This window comes from Pimephales promelas, chromosome 24 (assembly GCF_988280905.1).
Source record: "Pimephales promelas chromosome 24, fPimPro1.hap1.1, whole genome shotgun sequence".
Taxonomy (NCBI): domain Eukaryota; kingdom Metazoa; phylum Chordata; class Actinopteri; order Cypriniformes; family Leuciscidae; genus Pimephales; species Pimephales promelas.
The window spans coordinates 21,902,935-21,920,905 of record NC_142792.1 but is presented as its reverse complement, the minus strand read 5'-3'; the positions used below and the strand labels follow the sequence as shown (position 1 = coordinate 21,920,905).

The window sequence follows — 17,971 nt, the reverse complement described above, 5'->3', positions numbered from 1 at the left end:
ATTAGTCCCACAAGAACACTTGATTTCTATGACATTGCATATGAAGGACTGGAAAAACGCACAAAAGGAATGATACAGAAAGCAGCTCTTTCATTTACATGCTCCCATGTATCAAAAAGCACCAGCCTGCCCCGTGTGAGGCTCGAACTCACGACCTTCAGATTATGAGACTGACGCGCTGCCTAACTGCGCCAACGAGACATGTGCTATGGCTCGGGTGAGCGGAGAACCACTAGCTTCCAGATCATCTGCCATTCGGTGCAGCTCCAAAAGTACTGCTCACCCTTAGCCCTCACGTCAGGATGGCCGAGCGGTCTAAGGCGCTGCGTTCAGGTCGCAGTCTCCCCTGGAGGCGTGGGTTCGAATCCCACTTCTGACAAACCTAACCTTTGGCTGCGGGCTCAAGCTAGAGTCTTGAACCCTCTGGCAAGTTCACCCCGAAGTGCATTAATGTTGACAAAGCACTGCATTTCTGTTCATGCTAGAGTTAACCAAACAATGCAGTTGCACTGACCTGCATAATATGGACTTTAAAGTAACACTTTTGGCGCAATGTATGGGATTCGGTGGCGTTTTCGTGCAGTTTTCTTGGAATTTCAAGTCAAGACATTTCACGAAATTGGACATGTTTATAGAATGGGATCCAACAGAACTTCGAGGAATGCCACGTTCTGATGTTTTCCGGAAGAAGAACTTGTTTATGAAAGGCTATTCATGTCTTTTTTTCTTTTTTTCTTTTCTTTTTAGGGGGAGTATGCAATGTGATTTTGGGAGTCTAACTGGGATGTGGTGGACTGAAGTTTTGCGGATGCAGTAGAACTTCATGGCAAGGATTCTTGGAAATTTCTTGGAATTGAAGGTCATGGGTTTTGGGGGCATGTGGTGCAGAGTCATGGCCTAAGATTCAAGGAATGCCATGCAAAACATTGCTTTAGCATTGACAAGACTTGTCATTGGAATGATAGAATTACATTAGCCTTAAAAAAACATACTGCAACAACACTGACGCATATTACATAAATATGAGAGTAATACTATTGCTGCATTTGTTCAACATTAGTCCCACAAGAACACTTGATTTCTATGACATTGCATATGAAGGACTGGAAAAACGCACAAAAGGAATGATACAGAAAGCAGCTCTTTCATTTACATGCTCCCATGTATCAAAAAGCACCAACCTGCCCCGTGTGAGGCTCGAACTCACGACCTTCAGATTATGAGACTGACGCGCTGCCTAACTGCGCCAACGAGACATGTACTATGGCTCGGGTGAGCGGAGAACCACTAGCTTTCAGATCATCTGCCATTCGGTGCAGCTCCAAAAGTACTGCTCACCCTTTGCCCTCACGTCAGGATGGCCGAGCGGTCTAAGGCGCTGCGTTCAGGTCGCAGTCTCCCCTGGAGTCGTGGGTTCGCATCCCACTTCTGAAAAACCTAACCTTTGGCTGCGGGCTCAAGCTAGAGTCTTGAACCCTCTGGCAAGTTCACCCCGAAGTGCATTAATGTTGACAAAGCACTGCATTTCAGTTCATGCTAGAGTTAACCAAACAATGCAGTTGCACTGACCTGCATAATATGGACTTTAAAGGAACACTTTTGGTGCAATGTATGGGATTCGGTGGCGTTTTCGTGCAGTTTTCTTGGAATTTCAAGTCAAGACATTTCACGAAATTGGACATGTTTATAGAATGGGATCCAACAGAACTTCGAGGAATGCCACGTTCTGATGTTTACCGGAAGAAGAACTTGTTTATGAAAGGCTATTCATGTCTTTTTTTCTTTTTTTATTTTCTTTTTAGGGGGAGTATGCAATGTGATTCTGGGAGTCTAACTGGGATGTGGTGGACTGAAGTTTTGGGTATGCAGTAGAACTTTATGGCAAGGATTCTTGGAAATTTCTTGCAATTGAAGGTCATGGGTTTTGGGGGCATGTGGTGGAGTGTCATGGCCTAAGATTCAAGGAATGCCATGCAAAACATTGCTTTAGCATTGACAAGACTTGTCATTGGAATGATAGAATTACATTAGCCTTAAAAAAAACATACTGCAACAACACTGACGCATATTACATAAATATGAGAGTAATACTATTGCTGCATTTGTTCAACATTAGTCCCACAAGAACACTTGATTTCTATGACATTGCATATGAAGGACTGGAAAAACGCACAAAAGGAATGATACAGAAAGCAGCTCTTTCATTTACATGCTCCCATGTATCAAAAAGTACCAGCCTGCCCCGTGTGAGGCTCGAACTCACGACCTTCAGATTATGAGACTGACGCGCTGCCTAACTGCGCCAACGAGGCATGTGCTATGGCTCGGGTGAGCGGAGAACCACTAGCTTCCAGATCATCTGCCATTCGGTGCAGCTCCAAAAGTACTGCTCACCCTTTGCCCTCACGTCAGGATGGCCGAGCGGTCTAAGGCGCTGCGTTCAGGTCGCCGTCTCCCCTGGAGGCGTGGGTTCGAATCCCACTTCTGACAAACCTAACCTTTGGCTGCGGGCTCAAGCTAGAGTCTTGAACCCTCTGGCAAGTTCACCCCGAAGTGCATTAATGTTGACAAAGCACTGCATTTCAGTTCATGCTAGAGTTAACCAAACAATGCAGTTGCACTGACCTGCATAATATGGACTTTAAAGTAACACTTTTGGTGCAATGTATGGGATTCGGTGGCGTTTTCGTGCAGTTTTCTTGGAATTTCAAGACAAGACATTTCACGAAATTGGACATGTTTATAGAACGGGATCCAACAGAACTTCGAGGAATGCCACGTTCTGATGTTTACCGGAAGAAGAACTTGTTTATGAAAGGCTATTCATGTCTTTTTTTCTTTTCTTTTTAGGGGGAGTATGCAATGTGATTTGGGGAGTCTAACTGGGATGTGGTGGACTGAAGTTTTGGGGATGCAGTAGAACTTCATGGCAAGGATTCTTGGAAATTTCTTGGAATTGAAGGTCATGGGTTTTGGGGGCATGTGGTGCAGAGTCATGGCCTAAGATTCAAGGAATGCCATGCAAAACATTGCTTTAGCATTGACAAGACTTGTCATTGGAATGATAGAATTACATTAGCCTTAAAAAAACATACTGCAACAACACTGACGCATATTACATAAATATGAGAGTAATACTATTGCTGCATTTGTTCAACATTAGTCCCACAAGAACACTTGATTTCTATGACATTGCATATGAAGGACTGGAAAAACGCACAAAAGGAATGATACAGAAAGCAGCTCTTTCATTTACATGCTCCCATGTATCAAAAAGCACCAGCCTGCCCCGTGTGAGGCTCGAACTCACGACCTTCAGATTATGAGACTGACGCGCTGCCTAACTGCGCCAACGAGACATGTGCTATGGCTCGGGTGAGCGGAGAACCACTAGCTTCCAGATCATCTGCCATTCGGTGCAGCTCCAAAAGTACTGCTCACCCTTAGCCCTCACGTCAGGATGGCCGAGCGGTCTAAGGCGCTGCGTTCAGGTCGCAGTCTCCCCTGGAGGCGTGGGTTCGAATCCCACTTCTGACAAACCTAACCTTTGGCTGCGGGCTCAAGCTAGAGTCTTGAACCCTCTGGCAAGTTCACCCCGAAGTGCATTAATGTTGACAAAGCACTGCATTTCTGTTCATGCTAGAGTTAACCAAACAATGCAGTTGCACTGACCTGCATAATATGGACTTTAAAGTAACACTTTTGGTGCAATGTATGGGATTCGGTGGCGTTTTCGTGCAGTTTTCTTGGAATTTCAAGTCAAGACATTTCACGAAATTGGACATGTTTATAGAATGGGATCCAACAGAACTTCGAGGAATGCCACGTTCTGATGTTTTCCGGAAGAAGAACTTGTTTATGAAAGGCTATTCATGTCTTTTTTTCTTTTTTTCTTTTCTTTTTAGGGGGAGTATGCAATGTGATTTTGGGAGTCTAACTGGGATGTGGTGGACTGAAGTTTTGCGGATGCAGTAGAACTTCATGGCAAGGATTCTTGGAAATTTCTTGGAATTGAAGGTCATGGGTTTTGGGGGCATGTGGTGCAGAGTCATGGCCTAAGATTCAAGGAATGCCATGCAAAACATTGCTTTAGCATTGACAAGACTTGTCATTGGAATGATAGAATTACATTAGCCTTAAAAAAACATACTGCAACAACACTGACGCATATTACATAAATATGAGAGTAATACTATTGCTGCATTTGTTCAACATTAGTCCCACAAGAACACTTGATTTCTATGACATTGCATATGAAGGACTGGAAAAACGCACAAAAGGAATGATACAGAAAGCAGCTCTTTCATTTACATGCTCCCATGTATCAAAAAGCACCAGCCTGCCCCGTGTGAGGCTCGAACTCACGACCTTCAGATTATGAGACTGACGCGCTGCCTAACTGCGCCAACGAGGCATGTGCTATGGCTCGGGTGAGCGGAGAACCACTAGCTTCCAGATCATCTGCCATTCGGTGCAGCTCCAAAAGTACTGCTCACCCTTTGCCCTCACGTCAGGATGGCCGAGCGGTCTAAGGCGCTGCGTTCAGGTCGCAGTCTCCCCTGGAGGCGAGGGTTCGAATCCCACTTCTGACAACCTAACCTTTGGCTGCGGGCTCAAGCTAGAGTCTTGAACCCTCTGGCAAGTTCACCCCGAAGTGCATTAATGTTGACAAAGCACTGCATTTCTGTTCATGCTAGAGTTAACCAAACAATGCAGTTGCACTGACCTGCATAATATGGACTTTAAAGTAACACTTTTGGTGCAATGTATGGGATTCGGTGGCGTTTTCGTGCAGTTTTCTTGGAATTTCAAGTCAAGACATTTCACGAAATTGGACATGTTTATAGAATGGGATCCAACAGAACTTCGAGGAATGCCACGTTCTGATGTTTACCGGAAGAAGAACTTGTTTATGAAAGGCTACTCATGTCTTTTTTTCTTTTTTTCTTTTCTTTTTAGGGGGAGTATGCAATGTGATTTTGGGAGTCTAACTGGGATGTGGTGGACTGAAGTTTTGGGGTTGCAGTAGAACTTCATGGCAAGGATTCTTGGAAATTTCTTGGAATTGAAGGTCATGGGTTTTGGGGGCATGTGGTGCAGAGTCATGGCCTAAGATTCAAGGAATGCCATGCAAAACATTGCTTTAGCATTGACAAGACTTGTCATTAGAATGATAGAATTACATTAGCCTTAAAAAAACATACTGCAACAACACTGACGCATATTACATAAATATGAGAGTAATACTATTGCTGCATTTGTTCAACATTAGTCCCACAAGAACACTTGATTTCTATGACATTGCATATGAAGGACTGGAAAAACGCACAAAAGGAATGATACAGAAAGCAGCTCTTTCATTTACATGCTCCCATGTATCAAAAAGCACCAGCCTGCCCCGTGTGAGGCTCGAACTCACGACCTTCAGATTATGAGACTGACACGCTGCCTAACTGCGCCAACGAGACATGTACTATGGCTCGGGTGAGCGGAGAACCACTAGCTTTCAGATCATCTGCCATTCGGTGCAGCTCCAAAAGTACTGCTCACCCTTTGCCCTCACGTCAGGATGGCCGAGCGGTCTAAGGCGCTGCGTTCAGGTCGCAGTCTCCCCTGGAGTTGTGGGTTCGAATCCCACTTCTGAAAAACCTAACCTTTGGCTGCGGGCTCAAGCTAGAGTCTTGAACCCTCTGGCAAGTTCACCCCGAAGTGCATTAATGTTGACAAAGCACTGCATTTCAGTTCATGCTAGAGTTAACCAAACAATGCAGTTGCACTGACCTGCATAATATGGACTTTAAAGGAACACTTTTGGTGCAATGTATGGGATTTGGTGGCGTTTTCGTGCAGTTTTCTTGGAATTTCAAGTCAAGACATTTCACGAAATTGGACATGTTTATAGAATGGGATCCAACAGAACTTCGAGGAATGCCACGTTCTGATGTTTACCGGAAGAAGAACTTGTTTATGAAAGGCTATTCATGTCTTTTTTTCTTTTTTTATTTTCTTTTTAGGGGGAGTATGCAATGTGATTCTGGGAGTCTAACTGGGATGTGGTGGACTGAAGTTTTGGGTATGCAGTAGAACTTTATGGCAAGGATTCTTGGAAATTTCTTGCAATTGAAGGTCATGGGTTTTGGGGGCATGTGGTGGAGTGTCATGGCCTAAGATTCAAGGAATGCCATGCAAAACATTGCTTTAGCATTGACAAGACTTGTCATTGGAATGATAGAATTACATTAGCCTTAAAAAAAACATACTGCAACAACACTGACGCATATTACATAAATATGAGAGTAATACTATTGCTGCATTTGTTCAACATTAGTCCCACAAGAACACTTGATTTCTATGACATTGCATATGAAGGACTGGAAAAACGCACAAAAGGAATGATACAGAAAGCAGCTCTTTCATTTACATGCTCCCATGTATCAAAAAGCACCAGCCTGCCCCGTGTGAGGCTCGAACTCACGACCTTCAGATTATGAGACTGACGCGCTGCCTAACTGCGCCAACGAGACATGTGCTATGGCTCGGGTGAGCGGAGAACCACTAGCTTCCAGATCATCTGCCATTCGGTGCAGCTCCAAAAGTACTGCTCACCCTTAGCCCTCACGTCAGGATGGCCGAGCGGTCTAAGGCGCTGCGTTCAGGTCGCAGTCTCCCCTGGAGGCGTGGGTTCGAATCCCACTTCTGACAAACCTAACCTTTGGCTGCGGGCTCAAGCTAGAGTCTTGAACCCTCTGGCAAGTTCACCCCGAAGTGCATTAATGTTGACAAAGCACTGCATTTCTGTTCATGCTAGAGTTAACCAAACAATGCAGTTGCACTGACCTGCATAATATGGACTTTAAAGTAACACTTTTGGTGCAATGTATGGGATTCAGTGGCGTTTTCGTGCAGTTTTCTTGGAATTTCAAGTCAAGACATTTCACGAAATTGGACATGTTTATAGAATGGGATCCAACAGAACTTCGAGGAATGCCACGTTCTGATGTTTTCCGGAAGAAGAACTTGTTTATGAAAGGCTATTCATGTCTTTTTTTCTTTTTTTCTTTTCTTTTTAGGGGGAGTATGCAATGTGATTTTGGGAGTCTAACTGGGATGTGGTGGACTGAAGTTTTGCGGATGCAGTAGAACTTCATGGCAAGGATTCTTGGAAATTTCTTGGAATTGAAGGTCATGGGTTTTGGGGGCATGTGGTGCAGAGTCATGGCCTAAGATTCAAGGAATGCCATGCAAAACATTGCTTTAGCATTGACAAGACTTGTCATTGGAATGATAGAATTACATTAGCCTTAAAAAAACATACTGCAACAACACTGACGCATATTACATAAATATGAGAGTAATACTATTGCTGCATTTGTTCAACATTAGTCCCACAAGAACACTTGATTTCTATGACATTGCATATGAAGGACTGGAAAAACGCACAAAAGGAATGATACAGAAAGCAGCTCTTTCATTTACATGCTCCCATGTATCAAAAAGCACCAGCCTGCCCCGTGTGAGGCTCGAACTCACGACCTTCAGATTATGAGACTGACGCGCTGCCTAACTGCGCCAACGAGGCATGTGCTATGGCTCGGGTGAGCGGAGAACCACTAGCTTCCAGATCATCTGCCATTCGGTGCAGCTCCAAAAGTACTGCTCACCCTTTGCCCTCACGTCAGGATGGCCGAGCGGTCTAAGGCGCTGCGTTCAGGTCGCAGTCTCCCCTGGAGGCGAGGGTTCAAATCCCACTTCTGACAACCTAACCTTTGGCTGCGGGCTCAAGCTAGAGTCTTGAACCCTCTGGCAAGTTCACCCCGAAGTGCATTAATGTTGACAAAGCACTGCATTTCTGTTCATGCTAGAGTTAACCAAACAATGCAGTTGCACTGACCTGCATAATATGGACTTTAAAGTAACACTTTTGGTGCAATGTATGGGATTCGGTGGCGTTTTCGTGCAGTTTTCTTGGAATTTCAAGTCAAGACATTTCACGAAATTGGACATGTTTATAGAATGGGATCCAACAGAACTTCGAGGAATGCCACGTTCTGATGTTTACCGGAAGAAGAACTTGTTTATGAAAGGCTATTCATGTCTTTTTTTCTTTTTTTCTTTTCTTTTTAGGGGGAGTATGCAATGTGATTTTGGGAGTCTAACTGGGATGTGGTGGACTGAAGTTTTGGGGTTGCAGTAGAACTTCATGGCAAGGATTCTTGGAAATTTCTTGGAATTGAAGGTCATGGGTTTTGGGGGCATGTGGTGCAGAGTCATGGCCTAAGATTCAAGGAATGCCATGCAAAACATTGCTTTAGCATTGACAAGACTTGTCATTGGAATGATAGAATTACATTAGCCTTAAAAAAACATACTGCAACAACACTGACGCATATTACATAAATATGAGAGTAATACTATTGCTGCATTTGTTCAACATTAGTCCCACAAGAACACTTGATTTCTATGACATTGCATATGAAGGACTGGAAAAACGCACAAAAGGAATGATACAGAAAGCAGCTCTTTCATTTACATGCTCCCATGTATCAAAAAGCACCAGCCTGCCCCGTGTGAGGCTCGAACTCACGACCTTCAGATTATGAGACTGACGCGCTACATAACTGCGCCAACGAGGCATGTGCTGTGGCTCGGGTGAGCGGAGAACCACTAGCTTCCAGATCATCTGCCATTCGGTGCAGCTCCAAAAGTACTGCTCACCCTTAGCCCTCACGTCAGGATGGCCGAGCGGTCTAAGGCGCTGCGTTCAGGTCGCAGTCTCCCCTGGAGGCGTGGGTTCGAATCCCACTTCTGACAAACCTAACCTTTGGCTGCGGGCTCAAGCTAGAGTCTTGAACCCTCTGGCAAGTTCACCCCGAAGTGCATTAATGTTGACAAAGCACTGCATTTCTGTTCATGCTAGAGTTAACCAAACAATGCAGTTGCACTGACCTGCATAATATGGACTTTAAAGTAACACTTTTGGTGCAATGTATGGGATTCGGTTGGCGTTTTCGTGCAGTTTTCTTGGAATTTCAAGTCAAGACATTTCACGAAATTGGACATGTTTATAGAATGGGATCCAACAGAACTTCGAGGAATGCCACGTTCTGATGTTTACCGGAAGAAGAACTTGTTTATGAAAGGCTATTCATGTCTTTTTTTCTTTTTTTCTTTTCTTTTTAGGGGGAGTATGCAATGTGATTTTGGGAGTCTAACTGGGATGTGGTGGACTGAAGTTTTGGGGATGTAGTAGAACTTCATGGCAAGGATTCTTGGAAATTTCTTGGAATTGAAGGTCATGGGTTTTGGGGGCATGTGGTGCAGAGTCATGGCCTAAGATTCAAGGAATGCCATGCAAAACATTGCTTTAGCATTGACAAGACTTGTCATTGGAATGATAGAATTACATTAGCCTTAAAAAAACAATACTGCAACAACACTGACGCATATTACATAAATATGAGAGTAATACTATTGCTGCATTTGTTCAACATTAGTCCCACAAGAACACTTGATTTCTATGACATTGCATATGAAGGACTGGAAAAACGCACAAAAGGAATGATACAGAAAGCAGCTCTTTCATTTACATGCTCCCATGTATCAAAAAGCACCAGCCTGCCCCGTGTGAGGCTCGAACTCACGACCTTCAGATTATGAGACTGACGCGCTGCCTAACTGCGCCAACGAGGCATGTGCTATGGCTCGGGTGAGCGGAGAACCACTAGCTTCCAGATCATCTGCCATTCGGTGCAGCTCCAAAAGTACTGCTCACCCTTTGCCCTCACGTCAGGATGGCCGAGCGGTCTAAGGCGCTGCGTTCAGGTCGCAGTCTCCCCTGGAGGCGAGGGTTCGAATCCCACTTCTGACAACCTAACCTTTGGCTGCGGGCTCAAGCTAGAGTCTTGAACCCTCTGGCAAGTTCACCCCGAAGTGCATTAATGTTGACAAAGCACTGCATTTCTGTTCATGCTAGAGTTAACCAAACAATGCAGTTGCACTGACCTGCATAATATGGACTTTAAAGTAACACTTTTGGTGCAATGTATGGGATTCGGTGGCGTTTTCGTGCAGTTTTCTTGGAATTTCAAGTCAAGACATTTCACGAAATTGGACATGTTTATAGAATGGGATCCAACAGAACTTCGAGGAATGCCACGTTCTGATGTTTACCGGAAGAAGAACTTGTTTATGAAAGGCTATTCATGTCTTTTTTTCTTTTTTTCTTTTCTTTTTAGGGGGAGTATGCAATGTGATTTTGGGAGTCTAACTGGGATGTGGTGGACTGAAGTTTTGGGGTTGCAGTAGAACTTCATGGCAAGGATTCTTGGAAATTTCTTGGAATTGAAGGTCATGGGTTTTGGGGGCATGTGGTGCAGAGTCATGGCCTAAGATTCAAGGAATGCCATGCAAAACATTGCTTTAGCATTGACAAGACTTGTCATTGGAATGATAGAATTACATTAGCCTTAAAAAAACATACTGCAACAACACTGACGCATATTACATAAATATGAGAGTAATACTATTGCTGCATTTGTTCAACATTAGTCCCACAAGAACACTTGATTTCTATGACATTGCATATGAAGGACTGGAAAAACGCACAAAAGGAATGATACAGAAAGCAGCTCTTTCATTTACATGCTCCCATGTATCAAAAAGCACCAGCCTGCCCCGTGTGAGGCTCGAACTCACGACCTTCAGATTATGAGACTGACGCGCTACATAACTGCGCCAACGAGGCATGTGCTGTGGCTCGGGTGAGCGGAGAACCACTAGCTTCCAGATCATCTGCCATTCGGTGCAGCTCCAAAAGTACTGCTCACCCTTAGCCCTCATGTCAGGATGGCCGAGCGGTCTAAGGCGCTGCGTTCAGGTCGCAGTCTCCCCTGGAGGCGTGGGTTCGAATCCCACTTCTGACAAACCTAACCTTTGGCTGCGGGCTCAAGCTAGAGTCTTGAACCCTCTGGCAAGTTCACCCCGAAGTGCATTAATGTTGACAAAGCACTGCATTTCAGTTCATGCTAGAGTTAACCAAACAATGCAGTTGCACTGACCTGCATAATATGGACTTTAAAGTAACACTTTTGGTGCAATGTATGGGATTCGGTGGCGTTTTCGTGCAGTTTTCTTGGAATTTCAAGTCAAGACATTTCACGAAATTGGACATGTTTATAGAATGGGATCCAACAGAACTTCGAGGAATGCCACGTTCTGATGTTTACCGGAAGAAGAACTTGTTTATGAAAGGCTATTCATGTCTTTTTTTCTTTTCTTTTTAGGGGGAGTATGCAATGTGATTTTGGGAGTCTAACTGGGATGTGGTGGACTGAAGTTTTGGGGATGCAGTAGAACTTCATGGCAAGGATTCTTGGAAATTTCTTGGAATTGAAGGTCATGGGTTTTGGGGGCATGTGGTGCAGAGTCATGGCCTAAGATTCAAGGAATGCCATGCAAAACATTGCTTTAGCATTGACAAGACTTGTCATTGGAATGATAGAATTACATTAGCCTTAAAAAAACAATACTGCAACAACACTGACGCATATTACATAAATATGAGAGTAATACTATTGCTGCATTTGTTCAACATTAGTCCCACAAGAACACTTGATTTCTATGACATTGCATATGAAGGACTGGAAAAACGCACAAAAGGAATGATACAGAAAGCAGCTCTTTCATTTACATGCTCCCATGTATCAAAAAGCAACAGCCTGCCCCGTGTGAGGCTCGAACTCACAACCTTCAGATTATGAGACTGACGCGCTGCCTAACTGCGCCAACGAGGCATGTGCTATGGCTCGGGTGAGCGGAGAACCACTAGCTTCCAGATCATCTGCCATTCGGTGCAGCTCCAAAAGTACTGCTCACCCTTTGCCCTCACGTCAGGATGGCCGAGCGGTCTAAGGCGCTGCGTTCAGGTCGCAGTCTCCCCTGGAGGCGTGGGTTCGAATCCCACTTCTGACAAACCTAACCTTTGGCTGCGGGCTCAAGCTAGAGTCTTGAACCCTCTGGCAAGTTCACCCCGAAGTGCATTAATGTTGACAAAGCACTGCATTTCAGTTCATGCTAGAGTTAACCAAACAATGCAGTTGCACTGACCTGCATAATATGGACTTTAAAGTAACACTTTTGGTGCAATGTATGGGATTCGGTGGCGTTTTTGTGCAGTTTTCTTGGAATTTCAAGTCAAGACATTTCACGAAATTCGACATGTTTATAGAATGGGATCCAACAGAACTTCGAGGAATGCCACGTTCTGATGTTTACCGGAAGAAGAACTTGTTTATGAAAGGCTATTCATGTCTTTTTTTCTTTTCTTTTTAGGGGGAGTATGCAATGTGATTTTGGGAGTCTAACTGGGATGTGGTGGACTGAAGTTTTGGGGATGTAGTAGAACTTCATGGCAAGGATTCTTGGAAATTTCTTGGAATTGAAGGTCATGGGTTTTGGGGGCATGTGGTGCAGAGTCATGGCCTAAGATTCAAGGAATGCCATGCAAAACATTGCTTTAGCATTGACAAGACTTGTCATTGGAATGATAGAATTACATTAGCCTTAAAAAAACATACTGCAACAACACTGACGCATATTACATAAATATGAGAGTAATACTATTGCTGCATTTGTTCAACATTAGTCCCACAAGAACACTTGATTTCTATGACATTGCATATGAAGGACTGGAAAAACGCACAAAAGGAATGATACAGAAAGCAGCTCTTTCATTTACATGCTCCCATGTATCAAAAAGCACCAGCCTGCCCCGTGTGAGGCTCGAACTCACGACCTTCAGATTATGAGACTGACGCGCTGCCTAACTGCGCCAACGAGGCATGTGCTATGGCTCGGGTGAGCGGAGAACCACTAGCTTCCAGATCATCTGCCATTCGGTGCAGCTCCAAAAGTACTGCTCACCCTTTGCCCTCACGTCAGGATGGCCGAGCGGTCTAAGGCGCTGCGTTCAGGTCGCAGTCTCCCCTGGAGGCGAGGGTTCGAATCCCACTTCTGACAACCTAACCTTTGGCTGCGGGCTCAAGCTAGAGTCTTGAACCCTCTGGCAAGTTCACCCCGAAGTGCATTAATGTTGACAAAGCACTGCATTTCTGTTCATGCTAGAGTTAACCAAACAATGCAGTTGCACTGACCTGCATAATATGGACTTTAAAGTAACACTTTTGGTGCAATGTATGGGATTCGGTGGCGTTTTCGTGCAGTTTTCTTGGAATTTCAAGTCAAGACATTTCACGAAATTGGACATGTTTATAGAATGGGATCCAACAGAACTTCGAGGAATGCCACGTTCTGATGTTTACCGGAAGAAGAACTTGTTTATGAAAGGCTATTCATGTCTTTTTTTCTTTTTTTCTTTTCTTTTTAGGGGGAGTATGCAATGTGATTTTGGGAGTCTAACTGGGATGTGGTGGACTGAAGTTTTGGGGTTGCAGTAGAACTTCATGGCAAGGATTCTTGGAAATTTCTTGGAATTGAAGGTCATGGGTTTTGGGGGCATGTGGTGCAGAGTCATGGCCTAAGATTCAAGGAATGCCATGCAAAACATTGCTTTAGCATTGACAAGACTTGTCATTGGAATGATAGAATTACATTAGCCTTAAAAAAACATACTGCAACAACACTGACGCATATTACATAAATATGAGAGTAATACTATTGCTGCATTTGTTCAACATTAGTCCCACAAGAACACTTGATTTCTATGACATTGCATATGAAGGACTGGAAAAACGCACAAAAGGAATGATACAGAAAGCAGCTCTTTCATTTACATGCTCCCATGTATCAAAAAGCACCAGCCTGCCCCGTGTGAGGCTCGAACTCACGACCTTCAGATTATGAGACTGACGCGCTACATAACTGCGCCAACGAGGCATGTGCTGTGGCTCGGGTGAGCGGAGAACCACTAGCTTCCAGATCATCTGCCATTCGGTGCAGCTCCAAAAGTACTGCTCACCCTTAGCCCTCATGTCAGGATGGCCGAGCGGTCTAAGGCGCTGCGTTCAGGTCGCAGTCTCCCCTGGAGGCGTGGGTTCGAATCCCACTTCTGACAAACCTAACCTTTGGCTGCGGGCTCAAGCTAGAGTCTTGAACCCTCTGGCAAGTTCACCCCGAAGTGCATTAATGTTGACAAAGCACTGCATTTCAGTTCATGCTAGAGTTAACCAAACAATGCAGTTGCACTGACCTGCATAATATGGACTTTAAAGTAACACTTTTGGTGCAATGTATGGGATTCGGTGGCGTTTTCGTGCAGTTTTCTTGGAATTTCAAGTCAAGACATTTCACGAAATTGGACATGTTTATAGAATGGGATCCAACAGAACTTCGAGGAATGCCACGTTCTGATGTTTACCGGAAGAAGAACTTGTTTATGAAAGGCTATTCATGTCTTTTTTTCTTTTCTTTTTAGGGGGAGTATGCAATGTGATTTTGGGAGTCTAACTGGGATGTGGTGGACTGAAGTTTTGGGGATGCAGTAGAACTTCATGGCAAGGATTCTTGGAAATTTCTTGGAATTGAAGGTCATGGGTTTTGGGGGCATGTGGTGCAGAGTCATGGCCTAAGATTCAAGGAATGCCATGCAAAACATTGCTTTAGCATTGACAAGACTTGTCATTGGAATGATAGAATTACATTAGCCTTAAAAAAACAATACTGCAACAACACTGACGCATATTACATAAATATGAGAGTAATACTATTGCTGCATTTGTTCAACATTAGTCCCACAAGAACACTTGATTTCTATGACATTGCATATGAAGGACTGGAAAAACGCACAAAAGGAATGATACAGAAAGCAGCTCTTTCATTTACATGCTCCCATGTATCAAAAAGCAACAGCCTGCCCCGTGTGAGGCTCGAACTCACAACCTTCAGATTATGAGACTGACGCGCTGCCTAACTGCGCCAACGAGGCATGTGCTATGGCTCGGGTGAGCGGAGAACCACTAGCTTCCAGATCATCTGCCATTCGGTGCAGCTCCAAAAGTACTGCTCACCCTTTGCCCTCACGTCAGGATGGCCGAGCGGTCTAAGGCGCTGCGTTCAGGTCGCAGTCTCCCCTGGAGGCGTGGGTTCGAATCCCACTTCTGACAAACCTAACCTTTGGCTGCGGGCTCAAGCTAGAGTCTTGAACCCTCTGGCAAGTTCACCCCGAAGTGCATTAATGTTGACAAAGCACTGCATTTCAGTTCATGCTAGAGTTAACCAAACAATGCAGTTGCACTGACCTGCATAATATGGACTTTAAAGTAACACTTTTGGTGCAATGTATGGGATTCGGTGGCGTTTTTGTGCAGTTTTCTTGGAATTTCAAGTCAAGACATTTCACGAAATTCGACATGTTTATAGAATGGGATCCAACAGAACTTCGAGGAATGCCACGTTCTGATGTTTACCGGAAGAAGAACTTGTTTATGAAAGGCTATTCATGTCTTTTTTTCTTTTCTTTTTAGGGGGAGTATGCAATGTGATTTTGGGAGTCTAACTGGGATGTGGTGGACTGAAGTTTTGGGGATGTAGTAGAACTTCATGGCAAGGATTCTTGGAAATTTCTTGGAATTGAAGGTCATGGGTTTTGGGGGCATGTGGTGCAGAGTCATGGCCTAAGATTCAAGGAATGCCATGCAAAACATTGCTTTAGCATTGACAAGACTTGTCATTGGAATGATAGAATTACATTAGCCTTAAAAAAACATACTGCAACAACACTGACGCATATTACATAAATATGAGAGTAATACTATTGCTGCATTTGTTCAACATTAGTCCCACAAGAACACTTGATTTCTATGACATTGCATATGAAGGACTGGAAAAACGCACAAAAGGAATGATACAGAAAGCAGCTCTTTCATTTACATGCTCCCATGTATCAAAAAGCACCAGCCTGCCGCGTGTGAGGCTCGAACTCACGACCTTCAGATTATGAGACTGACGCTCTGCCTAACTGCGCCAACGAGGCATGTGCTATGGCTCGGGTGAGCGGAGAACCACTAGCTTCCAGATCATCTGCAATTCGGTGCAGCTCCAAAAGTACTGCTCACCCTTTGCCCTCACGTCTGGATGGCCGAGCGGTCTAAGGCGCTCCGTTCAGGTCGCAGTCTCCCCTGGAGGCGTGGGTTCGAATCCCACTTCTGACAAACCTAACCTTTGGCTGCGGGCTCAAGCTAGAGTCTTGAACCCTCTGGCAAGTTCACCCCGAAGTGCATTAATGTTGACAAAGCACTGCATTTCAGTTCATGCTAGAGTTAACCAAACAATGCAGTTGCACTGACCTGCATAATATGGACTTTAAAGTAACACTTTTGGTGCAATGTATGGGATTCGGTGGCGTTTTCGTGCAGTTTTCTTGGAATTTCAAGTCAAGACATTTCACGAAATTGGACATGTTTATAGAATGGGATCCAACAGAACTTCGAGGAATGCCACGTTCTGATGTTTACCGGAAGAAGAACTTGTTTATGAAAGGCTATTCATGTCTTTTTTTCTTTTTTTCTTTTCTTTTTAGGGGGAGTATGCAATGTGATTTTGGGAGTCTAACTGGGATGTGGTGGACTGAAGTTTTGGGGATGCAGTAGAACTTCATGGCAAGGATTCTTGGAAATTTCTTGGAATTGAAGGTCATGGGTTTTGGGGGCATGTGGTGCAGAGTCATGGCCTAAGATTCAAGGAATGCCATGCAAAACATTGCTTTAGCATTGACAAGACTTGTCATTGGAATGATAGAATTACATTAGACTTAAAAAAACATACTGCAACAACACTGACGCATATTACATAAATATGAGAGTAATACTATTGCTGCATTTGTTCAACATTAGTCCCACAAGAACACTTGATTTCTATGACATTGCATATGAAGGACTGGAAAAACGCACAAAAGGAATGATACAGAAAGCAGCTCTTTCATTTACATGCTCCCATGTATCAAAAAGCACCAGCCTGCCCCGTGTGAGGCTCGAACTCACGAACTTCAGATTATGAGACTGACGCGCTGCCTAACTGCGCCAACGAGGCATGTGCTATGGCTCGGGTGAGCGGAGAACCACTAGCTTCCAGATCATCTGCCATTCGGTGCAGCTCCAAAAGTACTGCTCACCCTTTGCCCTCACGTCAGAATGGCCGAGCGGTCTAAGGCGCTGCGTTCAGGTCGCAGTCTCCCCTGGAGGCGTGGGTTCGAATCCCACTTCTGACAAGCCTAACCTTTGGCTGCGGGCTCAAGCTAGAGTCTTGAACCCTCTGGCAAGTTCACCCCGAAGTGCATTAATGTTGACAAAGCACTGCATTTCAGTTCATGCTAGAGTTAACCAAACAATGCAGTTGCACTGACCTGCATAATATGGACTTTAAAGTAACACTTTTGGTGCAATGTATGGGATTCGGTGGCGTTTTCGTGCAGTTTTCTTGGAATTTCAAGTCAAGACATTTCACGAAATTGGACATGTTTATAGAATGGGATCCAACAGAACTTCGAGGAATGCCACGTTCTGATGTTTACCGGAAGAAGAACTTGTTTATGAAAGGCTATTCATGTCTTTTTTTCTTTTCTTTTTAGGGGGAGTATGCAATGTGATTTTGGGAGTCTAACTGGGATGTGGTGGACTGAAGTTTTGGGGATGTAGTAGAACTTCATGGCAAGGATTCTTGGAAATTTCTTGGAATTGAAGGTCATGGGTTTTGGGGGCATGTGGTGCAGAGTCATGGCCTAAGATTCAAGGAATGCCATGCAAAACATTGCTTTAGCATTGACAAGACTTGTCATTGGAATGATAGAATTACATTAGCCTTAAAAAAACATACTGCAACAACACTGACGCATATTACATAAATATGAGAGTAATACTATTGCTGCATTTGTTCAACATTAGTCCCACAAGAACACTTGATTTCTATGACATTGCATATGAAGGACTGGAAAAACGCACAAAAGGAATGATACAGAAAG

The 17,971-nt window shown here is 44.2% G+C and overlaps 30 non-coding genes across 30 annotated transcripts; 14 read left to right on the top strand and 16 right to left on the bottom strand.

Annotated features, from left to right (window-relative positions):
- Window positions 1-127: 127 nt before the first annotated feature.
- trnam-cau (transfer RNA methionine (anticodon CAU)) lies at window positions 128-201 on the bottom strand. The gene has a single exon. It is a non-coding gene; the product is annotated as a tRNA-Met (tRNA).
- A 95-nt stretch (window positions 202-296) lies between these two features.
- Window positions 297-379, top strand: trnal-cag (transfer RNA leucine (anticodon CAG)). The gene has a single exon. It is a non-coding gene; the product is annotated as a tRNA-Leu (tRNA).
- Window positions 380-1,182: 803 nt separating this feature from the next.
- On the bottom strand, window positions 1,183-1,256 carry trnam-cau (transfer RNA methionine (anticodon CAU)). Its single transcript has one exon. It is a non-coding gene; the product is annotated as a tRNA-Met (tRNA).
- A 982-nt stretch (window positions 1,257-2,238) lies between these two features.
- trnam-cau (transfer RNA methionine (anticodon CAU)) lies at window positions 2,239-2,312 on the bottom strand. Its single transcript has one exon. It is a non-coding gene; the product is annotated as a tRNA-Met (tRNA).
- A 95-nt stretch (window positions 2,313-2,407) lies between these two features.
- On the top strand, window positions 2,408-2,490 carry trnal-cag (transfer RNA leucine (anticodon CAG)). The gene has a single exon. It is a non-coding gene; the product is annotated as a tRNA-Leu (tRNA).
- Window positions 2,491-3,285: 795 nt separating this feature from the next.
- Window positions 3,286-3,359, bottom strand: trnam-cau (transfer RNA methionine (anticodon CAU)). Its single transcript has one exon. It is a non-coding gene; the product is annotated as a tRNA-Met (tRNA).
- Window positions 3,360-3,454: 95 nt separating this feature from the next.
- Window positions 3,455-3,537, top strand: trnal-cag (transfer RNA leucine (anticodon CAG)). The gene has a single exon. It is a non-coding gene; the product is annotated as a tRNA-Leu (tRNA).
- An 803-nt stretch (window positions 3,538-4,340) lies between these two features.
- Window positions 4,341-4,414, bottom strand: trnam-cau (transfer RNA methionine (anticodon CAU)). Its single transcript has one exon. It is a non-coding gene; the product is annotated as a tRNA-Met (tRNA).
- A 95-nt stretch (window positions 4,415-4,509) lies between these two features.
- On the top strand, window positions 4,510-4,592 carry trnal-cag (transfer RNA leucine (anticodon CAG)). The gene has a single exon. It is a non-coding gene; the product is annotated as a tRNA-Leu (tRNA).
- An 802-nt stretch (window positions 4,593-5,394) lies between these two features.
- Window positions 5,395-5,468, bottom strand: trnam-cau (transfer RNA methionine (anticodon CAU)). Its single transcript has one exon. It is a non-coding gene; the product is annotated as a tRNA-Met (tRNA).
- A 982-nt stretch (window positions 5,469-6,450) lies between these two features.
- trnam-cau (transfer RNA methionine (anticodon CAU)) lies at window positions 6,451-6,524 on the bottom strand. The gene has a single exon. It is a non-coding gene; the product is annotated as a tRNA-Met (tRNA).
- Window positions 6,525-6,619: 95 nt separating this feature from the next.
- Window positions 6,620-6,702, top strand: trnal-cag (transfer RNA leucine (anticodon CAG)). Its single transcript has one exon. It is a non-coding gene; the product is annotated as a tRNA-Leu (tRNA).
- An 803-nt stretch (window positions 6,703-7,505) lies between these two features.
- trnam-cau (transfer RNA methionine (anticodon CAU)) lies at window positions 7,506-7,579 on the bottom strand. The gene has a single exon. It is a non-coding gene; the product is annotated as a tRNA-Met (tRNA).
- Window positions 7,580-7,674: 95 nt separating this feature from the next.
- On the top strand, window positions 7,675-7,757 carry trnal-cag (transfer RNA leucine (anticodon CAG)). Its single transcript has one exon. It is a non-coding gene; the product is annotated as a tRNA-Leu (tRNA).
- An 802-nt stretch (window positions 7,758-8,559) lies between these two features.
- trnam-cau (transfer RNA methionine (anticodon CAU)) lies at window positions 8,560-8,633 on the bottom strand. The gene has a single exon. It is a non-coding gene; the product is annotated as a tRNA-Met (tRNA).
- Window positions 8,634-8,728: 95 nt separating this feature from the next.
- trnal-cag (transfer RNA leucine (anticodon CAG)) lies at window positions 8,729-8,811 on the top strand. The gene has a single exon. It is a non-coding gene; the product is annotated as a tRNA-Leu (tRNA).
- An 805-nt stretch (window positions 8,812-9,616) lies between these two features.
- Window positions 9,617-9,690, bottom strand: trnam-cau (transfer RNA methionine (anticodon CAU)). The gene has a single exon. It is a non-coding gene; the product is annotated as a tRNA-Met (tRNA).
- A 95-nt stretch (window positions 9,691-9,785) lies between these two features.
- trnal-cag (transfer RNA leucine (anticodon CAG)) lies at window positions 9,786-9,868 on the top strand. The gene has a single exon. It is a non-coding gene; the product is annotated as a tRNA-Leu (tRNA).
- Window positions 9,869-10,670: 802 nt separating this feature from the next.
- On the bottom strand, window positions 10,671-10,744 carry trnam-cau (transfer RNA methionine (anticodon CAU)). Its single transcript has one exon. It is a non-coding gene; the product is annotated as a tRNA-Met (tRNA).
- Window positions 10,745-10,839: 95 nt separating this feature from the next.
- Window positions 10,840-10,922, top strand: trnal-cag (transfer RNA leucine (anticodon CAG)). Its single transcript has one exon. It is a non-coding gene; the product is annotated as a tRNA-Leu (tRNA).
- A 796-nt stretch (window positions 10,923-11,718) lies between these two features.
- Window positions 11,719-11,792, bottom strand: trnam-cau (transfer RNA methionine (anticodon CAU)). Its single transcript has one exon. It is a non-coding gene; the product is annotated as a tRNA-Met (tRNA).
- A 95-nt stretch (window positions 11,793-11,887) lies between these two features.
- trnal-cag (transfer RNA leucine (anticodon CAG)) lies at window positions 11,888-11,970 on the top strand. Its single transcript has one exon. It is a non-coding gene; the product is annotated as a tRNA-Leu (tRNA).
- A 795-nt stretch (window positions 11,971-12,765) lies between these two features.
- trnam-cau (transfer RNA methionine (anticodon CAU)) lies at window positions 12,766-12,839 on the bottom strand. The gene has a single exon. It is a non-coding gene; the product is annotated as a tRNA-Met (tRNA).
- A 95-nt stretch (window positions 12,840-12,934) lies between these two features.
- On the top strand, window positions 12,935-13,017 carry trnal-cag (transfer RNA leucine (anticodon CAG)). The gene has a single exon. It is a non-coding gene; the product is annotated as a tRNA-Leu (tRNA).
- Window positions 13,018-13,819: 802 nt separating this feature from the next.
- trnam-cau (transfer RNA methionine (anticodon CAU)) lies at window positions 13,820-13,893 on the bottom strand. Its single transcript has one exon. It is a non-coding gene; the product is annotated as a tRNA-Met (tRNA).
- A 95-nt stretch (window positions 13,894-13,988) lies between these two features.
- On the top strand, window positions 13,989-14,071 carry trnal-cag (transfer RNA leucine (anticodon CAG)). Its single transcript has one exon. It is a non-coding gene; the product is annotated as a tRNA-Leu (tRNA).
- A 796-nt stretch (window positions 14,072-14,867) lies between these two features.
- Window positions 14,868-14,941, bottom strand: trnam-cau (transfer RNA methionine (anticodon CAU)). Its single transcript has one exon. It is a non-coding gene; the product is annotated as a tRNA-Met (tRNA).
- A 95-nt stretch (window positions 14,942-15,036) lies between these two features.
- Window positions 15,037-15,119, top strand: trnal-cag (transfer RNA leucine (anticodon CAG)). Its single transcript has one exon. It is a non-coding gene; the product is annotated as a tRNA-Leu (tRNA).
- A 1,850-nt stretch (window positions 15,120-16,969) lies between these two features.
- On the bottom strand, window positions 16,970-17,043 carry trnam-cau (transfer RNA methionine (anticodon CAU)). Its single transcript has one exon. It is a non-coding gene; the product is annotated as a tRNA-Met (tRNA).
- Window positions 17,044-17,138: 95 nt separating this feature from the next.
- Window positions 17,139-17,221, top strand: trnal-cag (transfer RNA leucine (anticodon CAG)). Its single transcript has one exon. It is a non-coding gene; the product is annotated as a tRNA-Leu (tRNA).
- The last annotated feature ends 750 nt before the right edge of the window (window positions 17,222-17,971 follow it).